Raw genomic sequence first — 15,913 nt, 5'->3', positions numbered from 1 at the left:
TAAGTCTGTGCACTATGTATCATTTATAGATGACTTCTCAAGGAATACATGGATATATTTCCTTAAGAAGAAATCTGAAGTCTTTGACAGGTTTAAAGAATTTAAGGCTCTAGTGGAAAACTAGACATAGAAGAAGATAAAGATACTAAGGACAGATAATGGTGGAGAGTTTTGCAGCAAGAAATTTGAAGAATTCTGTAAGAAGTGCGGTATAGCACAACAGAAGACTACTCCATATACACCTCAGCAAAATGGAGTTGTAGAAAGAATGAAAAATACATTGATGGAAAGGGCAAGAAGCATGCTCAGTGGTGTCGGGTTAGGACAGGAATTCTGGGCAGAGGCAGTGGATATTGCATGTTGTCAACAAGTCACCTTCATCAGCGTTGGAGGATAAGACTCCACAAGAGGTATGGATTGGTAAGAAACCCTCTCTTTCACATCTAAGGGTATTCGGATGTGATGCATATGTACATGTTCCAAAGGAGAAACGAACCAAGTTGGATAGTAAATCTGAAAAGTGCATCTTTATTGGGTATAAAGATGGTTTAAAGCGTTATAAGCTTTGGAACCCAGTAACAAGGAAGGTTGTGTATAGCCAAGATGTGGTGTTCAGAGAGGTGAAAGATGTTATTAAACATGAAGTCCAACCAAAGGAACCTGAGAAGATATAGTTTGAGCTAAAGGAGGAAGAATCAGACTCTACAGCAGAGGAGGAATCAGAAGATGAAGAGCCACAAACTCCGGCTTTGAGAAGATCAGTTCAAGAAAGAAGGCAGCCTGAAAGGTATAGTCCATTTGCTTTCTGTTCAAATTTTGATTTATCTATTACTAACGATGATCCCAGAACTGTGAAGGAAGCAGTAGATTCAGAGGATGGAAAACTATGGAAAGAGGCCATGGTTGATGAAATGGCATCTTTGCACAAAAATGAGGCTTGGGATTCTGTGGAGTTGCCGGATGAAAGGAAACCCATTGGTAGCAAACGGATGTTCAAAAAGAAGACAAATGCATAGGGAAAAGTGGAGAAATACAAAGCTCGGTTGGTAGCAAAAGGTTATTCCCAGGTGCAGGGAGTTGATTTTGGTGATATTTTTTCTCCTGTTGCCGAGGTAACTGCTATTATATTACTTTTATCTGTTATTGCTGCTTTTGATTTTGAGGTAGAACAGATGGATGTGAAGACAACATTTCTTCACGAGGATCTGGAAGAGGAGATCTACATGAAGCAACCTAAAGGCTTTGCGATGAAGGGTAAGAAAGAACTAGTATGTAAGTTAAAGAAGTCTCTATATGGGTTAAAATAGTCACCAAGGATGTGGTATCAGAAATTTGATACATTTATACGGGGACTTGGCTTCACCAGAAGCAAAGTAGATCACTGTGTGTATTTTAAATTAATTGGTGACCATTTTATTTATCTGGTCTTGTATGTGGATGATATGTTGTTGGTTGGAAATGACAAAGAAGTTATCCATGATTTGAAGACCTAATTGTCCTCCAAATTCGACATGAAAGATCTTGGTGCTACAAACTATATTTTGGGCATGGAAATTAAAAGAGATCGGGCAAAGAGGAAGCTCTGGTTAAACCAGAGGAAGTATGTCGAGACAATATTGCATAGGTTTAATATGTAGGATAGTAAAACGGTGAAGGTTCCTATCCCTGTAGGTGTGAGGTTATCTGTTGAGCAGTGTCCCAAGACACAAGAAGAGGAAGAGGACATGTCCCGTGTTCCATATGCAAGTGCAGTCGGTAGCCTGATGTATGCAATGGTCTGTACTAAACCAGACATTGCACATGCAATGGGAGTATTGAGCAGGTTTATGTCAAAACCAAGAAAGGAGCAGTGGACAGCAATGAAGCGAGTTTTCAGGTATTTGTGTGGCACTAGTGATTATGGTATGTGCTACCAAGGAAGACCAGGATTGGACAGAGTTTTGGATATTCGTAGCTTTGTTGATGCAGACTGGGCTGGAGATCTGGATCAGAGAAGATCTACAAGTGGGTATGTGTTTAACCTATTTGGAGGTGCAGTCAGTTGGATGAGCAAGAAACAATCTGTAGTGGCACTATCAACTATAGAGGCAAAATACATGGCAGCCACTCATGCAATCAAGGAAGCAGTTTGGTTGCAGAGATTGTGTTCAAGTATGGGGTTAGTATAGGAAGCTATAAGGATAGATTGTGATAGCCAAAGTGCAATTTTCTTGGCAAAGAACCCCGCATATCATTCAAAGACAAAGCACATTGATGTTCAGTATCACTTTGTGAGGGATATGATAGAAGACAAAAAGGTGTTGCTGGTAAAGGTGGACACTTCGAAGAATACTACAGATGCATTGACAAAATCTGTGAGCTCTGAGAAGTTCTCTTGGTGTAGAGAGACAATGGGCATTTCAGGGCTGGAAAAATGACTAAGCTCTCTTGTGGCCCCCTGTGGAAAGAAAACAACAAGTGGGAGAATGTTGGGTTGTGTTATATTCTTTCCACATAGTTAATAGGGGGTTTGAGGGGCACTCGTAACCCCACTTTATGGGGTCCGGAGCAGTGCCTCGGAAAATTTTGGTTTTGGACCCTATGTTAGGTTGGGCAGACCCACCTATGGTTTTGTGCATGATTTTCGCACATGTTTTTTGGACACGATGTTTTTCGGTCCATGGTATTGGACGCGATGGTTTTCGGTCCATGGTATTGGATGCTTCGGCATGTATAAATATGTATTATAACATTGAAAGGAACATAATGAAAAAACAAGCTGGTAGTCCCGGTTTTGGGATCCAGTGGGAAAATCTCTGTGTATATGTGTTTTATGTGTTATGCTCTCACATTGTTTATTTTTCTATGTTTTAGAATTCGTATGCAGGTAATTTCTGTACGGGGTTAAAACCTACAAGTAATGGGGTAATCACTAGTATTACAGGGACCTAACATGCCCCTCTCCTTCAAAAAAGTGTTGTCCTCAACGCTTGAGTAGTTATGGATGCTTCTGTATAAAATTCTCATCCTCCCATGTGGAATCTTTAGCAAATAAGTTATTCCACTTGACGAGATACTCAAAATTGATCGATTTCGTAGCTGTCGAGTTCTTGTTTCTGTGACTGCTTCCGGTTCCAATATAATTTTTCCTTCCTCGTCAAGTTCTGGCAATACAGTTTGAACTGGGAGCTTGTAGCCTATAACCTTCTTTAAACATGAAACATGGAAAACTGGTTGCACTCAAGAAGCTGCAGGAAGATCCAATTTGTATGCCATAGTACCAATCTTTTGCAACACCTTGTACAGACCATAATACTTTGGTGATAATTTATTATCCTTCTTAGCTTGCTTGAGGGACATTTGTTTATATGGTTGTAGCCGTAGGAATACCCAATCACCTACATCAAAACTTCTTTCGTTGCGATGTTGATCTGCCTGTTGTTTCATTCTATTCTGTGCCAACACGAGGTTATCCTTTAAGAGTTGGAGGACTTGTTGTTGATGCTCGATGTGATGTTCCACTGCTTGAACCTTAGAATTTTCTCTTAAATATGATGTGATGGATGGTGGCTAATATCCATAAAGTGCCATAAATGGGGTCATTTTTGTTGTTGTATGGAAGGAAGTGTTATACCACCATTCAGCCAGAGACAACCATTTGACCCATTGTGTCTGTTTATCAGATACAAAGCAACGAAGATATCCTTCCAAACATTTGTTTACTATCTCAGTTTGCCCATCAGATTGAGGATGATAAGATGAGCTATGAGCTAACTGAGTACCAAGACAAGAAAATAATTCTGTCCAAAAATTTCCAGTGAAAATGGGATCTCTGTCACTTACAATAATCTTTGGGTTTCCATGTAGCTTTTGAATTGTTTCCATAAATGCAGTAGAAACTGTACTGGCTTTAAATGGATGTGATAATGCACAAAAGTGTGCATACTTGGTAAGTCTGTCAACTACCACCATGATGACACTCTTTCCCTCAGACTTGGGTAAACCTGTGATAAAATCCATTGAAACCTCCTCCCAACGTTGGCTTGGAATGGATAAAGGTTGTAATAGACCCGGGTCTTAATTGTTTCAACTTTATTTTGTTGGCAAACCAAACATTCTGCCACAAACTTTTGAATATCTGATTTAAGGCCATCCCAAAAAAAATCCTTCTTAACCCTGTGGTAAGTTTTTAAAAATCCTGAGTGCCCTCCTAAGGGAGAAGTGTGCAATTCCATAAGAATCTTTTGTTTGAGTTGGGAATTCTTACAGAGGTATAAGCGATCTTTGTACCATAATGAATCATTTTTCCAGCTAAATGTATCAGATGTACTGGAATCTTGTTGTAACTTTGAATAAGTGCCCACACTTCTTCATCATTCTTCCATTCCTCCTTGCTTCGTTTATCCAATTGGTTGGATAATAGAAATGGCGCACAACAATGCTTCCACATCCTCATCCTTTCTTGAGAGTGCATCTGCCACCACATTTTGCTTCCCTTTTTTGTAGATGATTTCAAAGTCATAACCCAACATCTTTGTGACCCACTTTTGTTGCTCTTCAGAGGATAATCTTTGTTCTAAAAAGTATTTAAGGCTATCATGATCCGTTTTTACCTTGAAGTGTCTTCCCATTAGGTAGGGTCGCCATTTCTTAAGTGCATGTAGTATTGCCAACATTTCCTTCTCATAAATAGCTTTGTGTAAAAACTTTCCCTTGATTGGACGACTTTCAAAAGCAATGGGTCTTTCATCTTGCATTAAAACAGCACCAATTCCATTTCCTGAAGCATCACATTCCACAATAAAGGTTTTTGTGAAGTCCGGTGTAGCTAAGACCGGTGCTTGGCACATTGCCTCTTTAAGATGTTGAAGGCCTTTGTTGCTTCTGGAGTCCATGAAAATGCATCTTTCTTCAATAATGTTGTTAGAGGTGCTGCTATTCTCCCATAATTCTTAACAAACTTGCGATAATACCCTGTCAACCTGAGAAATCCTCGCAGATGCTTTATGGATGTGGGGATTTTCCATTCCTTAATGGCTTTAATTTTGCTAGGGTCTACCTTAACTCCTTCATGAGATACAATATGACCCAGATATTCCACCTCTTATACTCCAAAGAAACATTTGGATCTTTTTGCATATAATTGTTTCTCCTCCAATAGTTGTAGCACCCTGTCAACATGTTCAACATGATCCTTCCAAGACTTGCTGTAGATTAGTATATCATCAAAAAATACTAACACAAATTTTCTAAGGAAGGGTTTGAAAATGGAATTCATCAAACCTTGAAATGTAGAAGGTGCATTGGTAAGGCCAAAAGGCATGACCAAAAATTCATAATGACCCTCATGAGTTCTAAATGCTATTTTCGGAATGTCTTCAGTCTTCATTCTGATTTGATGATATCCTGAATGAAGATCCAACTTGGTGAAGTAAATTGATCCATGCAATTCATCCAGTAATTCATCAATGACAGGAATGGGAAAATTATCTTTAATAGTGAGCTTGTTGAGCTCCCTATAATCCAGACACATGCGCCATGATCCATCCTTCTTGTGCACCAATACTACTGGAGCAGAGAAAGAACTTTGACTAGGTTGAATTATACCAGCCTCTAGCATTTCTGCAACCATACGTTCAATTTCACTCTTTTGGGCATAGGGATATCTGTACGCCCTGATGTTTGGAGGAACACTTCCTGGAATCAGATGAATAGCATGATCATGATCATGAATAGGTGGGAGACCTTTGGGAGTCTCAAATACCTTGGAATGATTGTCCAAGACTTTTTGGAGATCTGGAGAAATAGATGATTTTGATGTGGAAACATCTAGCGAACATAATTGTGCAATTACACCTCTTTGTTCCTTTTTTAGAAGCTTTGTCATACCGTTAGAGCTGATTATCTTTTCCGGTTTCCCTGCAATACCCCTTAATTCAACTTCCTTTCCTTCCGCAAAAAATTTCATGAAAAGTTCTTGAAAATTAAAAGCTATTGTACCCAAGGATTGTAGCCATTGGACTCCTAGTACAACATCAGCACCTCCCATTGGAATGGAAAGCATTGGGCTAGTCAATACATATTCTCCCATGGATAGCTTGATATTATGGCACTTTCCAGAGCAATTTATTGTTCCTCCATTTGCAACCATCACTTGACACTCTGGTGCTGGATATAGGAAGCAATTCAATTCTTTTGCTACCTTACAATGAATAAAATTGTGGGTACTTTCTGAATCAATCAACACTATTACCTTTTTCTTCTTGATTTGTCCTTCTATCTTGATGGTTTGAGGAGTGGTAATTCCCACCAATGCATTACAAGATATGGTCGGATTCATTTATTCTTTATCTAGGCTTTGTTCCTGAAGTATATCCTCTTCTTTTGACCTTTCTTGCTCCTTTTCTTCTTCCTCTTCACAATCTATGTAGAATAATTTCTTCTCAACACACTTATGACCTTTAGTGTATTTGCTATCACAATTGTAACAAAGCCCTTTTGCTCTTTTTTCTTCCAATTGTTGTGGTGTCAACCTTATAGGTTGTGGAAGACTAGGGGCAACAACACTTCCATCTTTATAGTTGTGAGTGGTATGCTTCCTGGTTGCCATAATTTTGCTTTCCATTTTTCTTGCTAACTTGAATGCCTTCTCTAATGAATCAGGTTCCCAAAGGCGAACATCATGTTGGATATTATCCTTTAAAGTCCCTATGAACACATCAATCCTATGCTCCTCTGGAATATTTTTTACCCTTATGTTCAATTTTTGGAACTCCTCAATGTGCTCCATTATTGAACCCTTTGGTTTGAGACTTATCAATTGGCTAAAAAAAGTGTTGCTTTTTGTATCCTCATAATGTGCTGTCAATTCTTCCGTAAAAATTGCCCAAGTGATAATTTGTTTACGAGAGCAAAGCCATTGATACCATACAAACTGATTTGGTTCCAAATATAAAGTTGCAATACGTACCTTTTGTGTGTTTTGCACATTATTGAGATCGAAAAATTGCTCCATCTGTAATATCCATGTTGCGGGATCCTTGCCATCAAACTTCTTCATATCGATTTTTCGAATATGGTGGGTCTTCGATCCAACACTAGAGTCTATGAAATCATGATTAACATTTCTTTTGTTCGCATCATGAGTTTCCTTTACTACTCTTTCACCATTTGTAAGTATTTCTTGTAGAAAATTTGTCAAATCTGTCTTCAAATCTGCCATGTATGTCTTCAAATCTGTCTTCAAATCTATCTTCAAATCGTCCATCTTAGCTTCCACGCCCTTTATCTTAGATTCCACGCCATTTCTCTTAGCTTCTGTTAGCTTTTGTGAGAGTGACCTTTGTTGCACTTGGTCTTGTAATTTTGATATATCATGTAGCATTTCTTCCTCTTCTTCATGAGTCATGCTAGAGCTTTCAGGTTGCTTACTAGGTGTTTGCAATTCCTTTCCTCGAGCCATCAATTACCGATAATAATGCTCTACTATTCCCTTTAAATTCCTTCAAAATAATTTTTCAAACCAAGCTTAAGCAAAAATTTAAAAAAATCTACACACCTTTTTTCACTTTGTAGGAGCTCGATATTGCCTCTGATGTATCTCTATAATTTTGGATCATCTAGTTCTAAAATTGCGACTTGCAGTAGCCCTCTGTGTCCTCTTTCCAATGCCACTAGTCTGATCCAAATTGGATTCTCCAAGGAAGAGTTATGTCAAATCTCCCACAGTGACCTGATTATAGACTAGTTCAGTAGAGCAAACTTGTACGACATGCCACATGTCCTTGTTTCGACCTTTGGCTCTGAAAAATATATACAAGAAACTACAGTCCATCCTCTTTCTGTACCTTCTTACGAAACTTCAATCCGATGCTCAGAGAGAAAGTTCTGATGATTTCCCCAGGTCACCTATTTTGAATGTAATTCAGGAGTCTGCAAAAAGACCAAATTCCTCAGATCATATCTCCGCAAATATAGCGCAAAAAGATCTGAAATTCAGACCCAAGGTTCAGTGCGATTTCATCTCAAATGGGTTTTTTTTCGCTTTTGAAACATCTCGAAAAAATAAAATTATAGCAAAAATGCCACGATGACCTATTTGGAGCAGCGAAACCCTAGAATCCAAAGATCTGATATCAAATGTTATGAAACCAACTCACAAAAAGATAGAAAAGATAGATCAACGCCTTAGAATTCATCCTCTTCGAGGGGGCAACCTCGTTTACATTACACAAATTAACAATTCTTGGATGATTCAAATGACAAAACCTCCTTTCTATATATAGGAGTCTAAGGAGTCACAATATAACCCAGCCGACCTAACAATAATAATATAAAGGCACAAAAATAACAATAGAGGGATTCTATGGGGCATAGTAAAAACAATATGGGGACAATAGGGGCACAACAATATTACTAAGGGATATAACTACAATAATAATGGGGTAATCACTAGTATTACAGGGACCTAATAGGATTGATATCAGAGTTCGTCCAGGAGGGACTATGTCTCCAGGCCCTACTCAAATTAGTGGGGACGCCCTGTTTTCATTAGATGGAAAAATAATGAAAGTACATCAAAAGTCAAAATGATGACCTTATACCTGCAAAATTAAAGAATCCCGAAAATTGTAGACCTCTGATGGAGAAACAGATAGCACCGTTAAGTTCGTGGTGTTGAGAAATGTTGAAACCATTTAAAATTTGTCGAAAACTGACAAAATGAAAATTTGGCCCCCCTGGAGAAATTGCTCAGATCATGGTTCCGACCCCCTCTCTGCACTGCCAAGGTTCCACTTGCATAGAAATTCGTGCCTGCTCCTCCTCCTGACGCACTGTGAAAAAGGATGATATACCTCTTGGTGGGCAGATTACCCAATGAGGGTCGTTGGCGCATGGCTAAATTAAAAATTTCGTTGAGGAGGGGTCATGTGGTCAAACCCTTCCCCTCCCATTTTTAATACATTATATATATTTTTGTTTTAAACTAGGCTGCGAGTCCACTATTTTGGTGGCCCGTGCCCCTTTTCCGCCAGCATTCGTGGGACACATGGGAGGTGGAGAGGGCGGTGGGGTTGACAGCCCACGTCCCCAGCTATTAATATAAGGCTTTGGTTGGTGGTTACCGAGGGCGGCAGGGTCGTGGCCGCCCGCCCCATATTTAACATTAATGTGGTTTGGTTGGGGAGGGGCCAGCAGGGATCATGGCCCGTCGACCATTAAAAATTTTGTTTTTATATATAAACATGCCAGGCCTGAAGGAAGTGGTGGGGGTCATGGCCTACCAGCTATATATATATATATATATATATATATATATATATATATATATATATATATATATATATATATATATTTTCTTGTTATTAAAACAAATTGGGCATTTTTGGAAATTTGAAAATTGACCATAGGAATGCTTTTATCTGTTCGACAATTTTGCCCGGAATCCGATCCAAGTTGACTAGAATCTGATGGCTGGGTTTTGTCCAAATTGCTACCTCCTTAAGCCTACCCAGTCATCCAAGTCAACCCTGAACTTTGATTACTCCTAACTTCGCATACGGACTCGGTTTGACGAACTGTTCGCACCACCACGATCACAACAACGAGATATTCAACATGAACCTAGTTCGAGCACAATCCGAACACTTTGATTTTTGAGCCTTTGTCTTGAAGTCACCTATACTTTGACCTATATGATCCACTTGGATCATTCCTCCCCACTAAAGAGCTTTTGGACCCCAAAAGCATTTACACTTACCACACTATTTGTGTCCTTTTCAATCCATACTTTCAATCATGTGCACGCAAAACTGGTACATCTTTTGCAATCATGCACACCACACATGACTCAACAACCCTTCCTTGCCAAGAGTTTATGGCACACACTCCTTGGTCAAGGATTACATAGAAAGTAATCAATACCTCAACTACTAATAAGGAAAGGCCAAAATATCATCGTTGTGTTTTGAAGTGATAAGAAACACACCATCACTTTTACATTTACTTGCAAGGTATGATTTACAATGGTGGCCATAACAAGCTACTACCTCTAAAAAAACTAACTTAATAAAGCGGACCACCGTGAATGGGGTGGATTCATTTGTTGAACATGTTCACCTTTCGGCTCCTTTAGCGATGTTTCTAGAGCATGGAGCATCGAACACGTGTTTTGTTGGTGTCCCTCTTTGTTGCAAAGACTACAACGATTTTTTTTCCTCCAAACTTTCAGGGCAACCTTGGGGCACTTTCCCCTGGTGTTCCTTCGATAAGTGTTCATGGTGCCCTCACTATTGTTGGACTGTGAGGAGGGAATTTCATCATATGTTGTTGGTTGGTTACTAGCTGTATTGGAGCTTTCTCCCATTTCCTTTCTAGCATATCTGAGTCCTGCACGACGCGGCAATTCCTCGACTTCGATGGGGTTTACGATGCCTTGGCCTTTGATGTCGAGACCCTTTCCCTAATACCCCATCTTCTTCAATAGTTTGGATCCAATCCCTGTAGTATGTTTTTCAAAAGTAGCAAATTCATCATCATGAAAATCATATGAAATCAGGGAATCGCTTTTTACCTCCGGATAGTGATGTTGCAACTTTTCCAAGGCCTCATCCTTGGCTTGCAACTGGCGTAGTAATCTTTGTTTTTCTTCCCTTGCCTCTTGTAGAAGCCTCCTTAGCTCAACATTCTTTGCTTGGATGCGGTGGTTGATCTCCTCAAGTTCTTGGAGTCCTGCTGCGGGGAGTGCCCTTTTCATTATGTCTATTGAAATCCTTGATTCATGGCCGGAATCAGACCCCAAATCTATGGGTCCTCCTACCGCGATCCCAAGGGCTGCAAACTTTGTTTCATCGCCAGAATCAGACCCCAAGTCAATGGGCCTACCTCATGAAAATCCCGCAGCTGTGACCTTCTCATCTTCCTCTGACTCGAAATCTTGGTTTTGCTACACGGTGGTGACGACCTTCTGCTTCCCCTTTCTGTCATTCCTTTCAGGTCTCACCTCAAGGTGCAACTTCCAGCAATTTTCTTTGTCATGCCTCTCTTTCTCATAATGTGTACAAGAGGGATTTTCTCCCTTTATCTTGGCTATTGCGGTTCTCTTTGGGTGGTCATCTCGTTCATGTGTTCCCATGTTTTCCAGATGAATGGCCTTTACACTGGCCAAGTCAATGGTAGTAGTTTCAAACAATAATAATAAATGTCTAATGTAACTATGTAATGATCCAATATACTTAGTTACTACTTTAGGTGAGTCAAGTGAAATGCCCAAATTAAGTGCTTGTTTCCTAAACTCCTCGGTAAAGCTTTGAACATCCTGACCTCTGCCTTGCCTTAAGTATTGCCAATCCATTAAGGCTTTTTGTTTATAACCCAAGGGATAAAATTGTTCTTTTAATGCAGAAATGAAACTAGGCCATGAGGAAAGAATATTACCCACACTCTTACTACTTCGCAATTTGCTCTCCCACCAGACGAGAGTGGTGCCACTCAGTCGAAGAGAGGCCAACTGAATCTTTGCCTCGTCCTCTGTGATTTGTTGAATCTTGCAGTAGATCTCAATCTTCCTAATCCAGTTATTAAGTTTTTCTGCATTACTTTCACCATTATACATGGGAAGATCAAATTTGACATCTAATTTAAAGAAAGGTTTCTTAGATGCACCCCTTGAATTTCTATGATGATGGTGATGAGAGGAAGAAGAACTTTCACTCATGGAAGGAGAAGGAGGTGGATCTCCTCCATCATCTCTGTGCACTGAACCTTGTCCTTCTAGAACTTTTTCCCCTGCACTCTCAAGTTTTTCAAGTCTTGAGAACATCTTCTCAACATGATCTGCCATCGTGTAGAAAGTCTTGCAGAAGTTTACCTCCTCTTCATATCGAACATCATTCTCCTCACCCATGTTTCTCCTTTGACGTGCACGTCCCACTTCGGGATCGAAAGACTTTAGTTTCCTTCGCCTCTTCGGAGCCTATTTCTTGATAGCATACAAACATGCAATTCACGTCTACAAGGACCGCTATGATACCACTTGATCCCAAAAAAATCTTTTCCTTGTGATGCCTTAAAGAATTACATATTAAGCTTGCATTTAACCATGAAATTACAAGTGAATAAAGAAGAGGAAGAAAAGAATAGCAAATGCATAGAAGACACAGGATTGATATTGGAGTTCGTCCAGGAGGGACTACATCTCCGGGCCCTGCTCAAATTAGTGGGGAGGCCCTGTTTTCATTAGATGGCAAAATAATGAAAGTACATCAAAAGTAAAAATGACGACCTTATACCTCCAAAATTGAAGAATCCCGAAAATTGCAGACCTCTGATGGAGAAACGGACAGTTTGTGGCATCGAGAAATTCTGAAACCATATAAAACTTGTCGAAAACTAACAAAATGAAAATCTGGCCCCCTGGAGAAATTGCTCAGATCATGGTTTTGGCCCCCTCTCTGCACTGCTCAGGGTTCCACGTGCATAGAAATATGTGCCTGCTCCTCCTCCTCCCGGCGCACTGTGCAAAACGCCGATATACCTCTTGGTGGGTGGATTACCCAATGAGGGTCGTTGACGCAATGGCTAAATTAAAAATTTTGTTGAGAAGGGGTCGGGTGGTCAAACCCTGCCCCTCCCATTTTTAATACATTATATATTTTTTTGTTTTAAACTAGGCGGCAGGTCCACTATTTTGGTGGCCCGCGCCCCTTTTCCGCCGGCATTCGTGGGACACATGGGAGGTGGAGAGGGCAGTGGGGTTGACAGCCCACGCCCCCACCTATTAATATAAGGCTTTGGTTGGTGGTTATCGGGGGCGGTGGGGTCATGGCCACCCGCCCCATATTTAACATTAATGTGGTTTGGTTGGGGAGAGGTCGGCGGGGGTCATGGCCCATCGGCCATTAAAAAAATTGTTTTTATATATAAACATGTCAGGTCCGAAGGAGGTGGGGGGGGGGGGTCATGGCCCGCCACCTAATTATATATTTTTTTAATTTATTGTTATTAAAACAAATTGGGCATTTTTGGAAGATTTGAAAATTGGCCGTAGGAGTGCTTTTATTTGGTCGACAATTTCGCCCAGAATCCGACCCAGGTTGACTAGAATCCGGTGGCTGGGATTTGTCCAAATTGCTGCCTCCTTAAGCCTGTTGAGTCATCCAAGTCAACCCTGAACTTTGACTGCTCCTAACTTTCGCATACAGACTCAGTTTGACGAACAGCTCACACCATCGTGATCACAACGACGAGATCTTCAACATGAACCTAGTTCGAGCACAATCCAAACACTTTAATTTTTGAGCCTTTGTCCTCAAGTCACCTATACGATCCACCTAGATCACTTATGGCTAGTAATTTTATTATAAAAGCATAGACTGCATCTCTATTATACATAATGTAAAACAAATGTTTTCATAAAATTAATGATAGGAACAAAATTGAAAAGCCTCGATACACTCTCAAACCAATGGACTCTGTTCACTTTATACATGTTGCACTATGCAAATAGTATTGTGCAATTCTAACAAGAAGGATAGGAAAAAAAATTATTAAAGATATTACCGGATAAAACTGGTTGCACACTGTTGAGAAGCATTGTCACTGCAAGCAAAGTTGCTAGCTTGGATATTGCATGCACAACCTCCTTGCTATTCATAAAAGCCACTGGAAATTTATTTATGGTGTTGAAAATAATGATCATACGTACTATTCTTATCATTAGTGAGGTCAAGGTCACCACAGCTACTGAAAATTGTCCAGCCTTTGGGTGCCCAACTCCAATTTCATTCGATACTCTCACACTGTAGCAGAACAAACCGAATAGAAAGATTTTATTCAATTCAATCAGACTATCATAAAGAAAATTTGGAACCACCCAACAGACCTAACAACAACAATGAATCCAAGGGCTATCATCATTTCTCATCCATTCAAATTCATACTACAAAGGCATAATGGTTTCCAGTAAGATAATTACTATACTCTGTAACATTGATGTACCACTAAAGAATATTATATACATAAATTAATTCTGCAAATTATCATACCAAATGGAGATTGAGTTGACAACAATTTTTGGATTTTTCAGTTAGCCATCTAAAACGATCAATATCATAAGATACCAGAACTTCAGGCCGCCAATTTAAGAGTACATGATCAGAACGACTACTTTTGCTAAGATATGAACGAACTAAACAGTAAGACCAAAGAGGATAGCAACAAATGATTGAAGAAAACAAATCATAACATCACAACAGAAGCCAAGGAAAGCTTGACAATGGTAGGAAAATCCTGGAACGCCAACCGTGACATTCTAGTCCATGAACTAGGAAAGGCAGACATTATATATATAAGCTACCCTACATCAACTATCACCCATGCAAGGTTGAGAGTTATGGATGTTCCTGGAAAACCCCATCCCAGCTTTAAAATAAAGAGTCAACTCAAGAAAATGTATATGAATAAAGCCACTGCAGCGATCCAGGCCATGGCCATGACCTTTCTCTGCGATTGAAGGAACTTCTACATTGGAAAATTTAGTGCATAGGCAAATAATTGAGGAAGCATCCAGATGGCAAACTTCCCAACCAAGTCAAAAATCTCATCAGATTTCCCAAAGAGCTTCAATATGGGCGGTGAAAAAATGTAAATGAGGCTTAAGCTTGATGTTGTGACAAGAAGTATAATCCATGACCTCTGCATATACACTCCCAGCATGTGTATCTACCCTGCTCCAAAGGCCTGACCACACAGTGTCTACAGGGCACTGCCCATGCCAAGCTGTAATTCAATTCAAGTCAAACTTTACAAAATTGAAACAAACAGAAAAACTACCAATAGAAAATGGTTTTTAGTTTGGCCCACCATAACTCTGAAGGCCAACCCTACTATAACAGAGTTCTCGATAGCCACTGCAGCTAGTTCAACAGTACCCAAATGCCTAGCAAAGGTCTGGGTGATAGCTCCTAGTGAATACTGGCATATAGCAGTGAAAATCACAAGGCCTGAAATAGCCCACAACTTTTTGGATTCTATCCAACTTTCTCGAGCTAGCTGCTTGGGGCTCGATATTAATTGGGCATCCAAAAAAATATCATTCAGTCTACTCTAAATCAAAGGCCCATCTCTTATCTCTCCACCATTTTCCTCTTCTTTCTCTAAGAAAGGAGATCTCAGAGTCTCCTCCTCCATTGTTGTAACTTCTTTATCACTCTGAAAACAAAACAATGTAATACCAAATGGCCACTCAAAACCAATTCAAGTGTGTAGTTTATTTGCAGATCTTCTAAATCCCCAACCATGACTCTCATGCAGTGCGATGACCTGCTAGTTCAGAAACAATGCAAATATTAGAACCAAAAATCTTGGAACCTAATTGATTATTCAGCCATAGAACCTCAATATTAGACCCGATGATGTCTCTGGTATGGTGCCCGTGAGATTGCTGAAAGCCAGACACAACTCCTGCATGTTGGTGAGCACATCACCGAAGAATGACAGAATCGAACACACGACACCAGCGCTATTGGCCATGAAGTTTACTAGAGTCGCAATATCCTTGACGCTATCAAGAATCGACCACAGGGTCAGGGGATTTTCATCTAGTGCTACAACTTGAAGGCTCATAAGTCCTGTGAATAAATTAGGAGGAATTGAAGTAAAGTTATTGATGTTTATATAAGCATACAGTAACATCTTGCTTAAAAAGTAATGTTATTGATGTTTACATAAGAATAATGTAATGAACCACTTAGTTGGTTCCCCTGGAAACCCAAATTCTCCAAAGCACTCAGCTCGTTGATATCCATTGGGAGGTTGCCTTTCATTTTCATTTCCTACAGCTGAATCGATACAACTCCTCTAGCCAAAGAACATCTAACGGATTCTAGATCAACCATCGACAAGCACGGTAAATGTAATACAGGATATAACATGA

At 39.9% G+C, this 15,913-nt stretch overlaps 1 pseudogene; it reads right to left on the bottom strand.

The window, feature by feature from the left end:
• The window catches only part of LOC149170222 (protein DETOXIFICATION 33-like), a 70,750-nt pseudogene extending 55,078 nt beyond the window's left edge, over nt 1–15,672 (bottom strand).
• Nucleotides 15,673–15,913: the final 241 nt, after the last annotated feature.

Source organism: Pinus tabuliformis, chromosome 4_2 (assembly GCF_031772625.1).
Source record: "Pinus tabuliformis cultivar Carrire ecotype Pingquan chromosome 4_2, CPIR1, whole genome shotgun sequence".
NCBI lineage: Eukaryota > Viridiplantae > Streptophyta > Pinopsida > Pinales > Pinaceae > Pinus > Pinus tabuliformis.
Note: the sequence above shows the minus strand (reverse complement) of the source record. Positions and strands in the feature narration are given on the sequence as shown.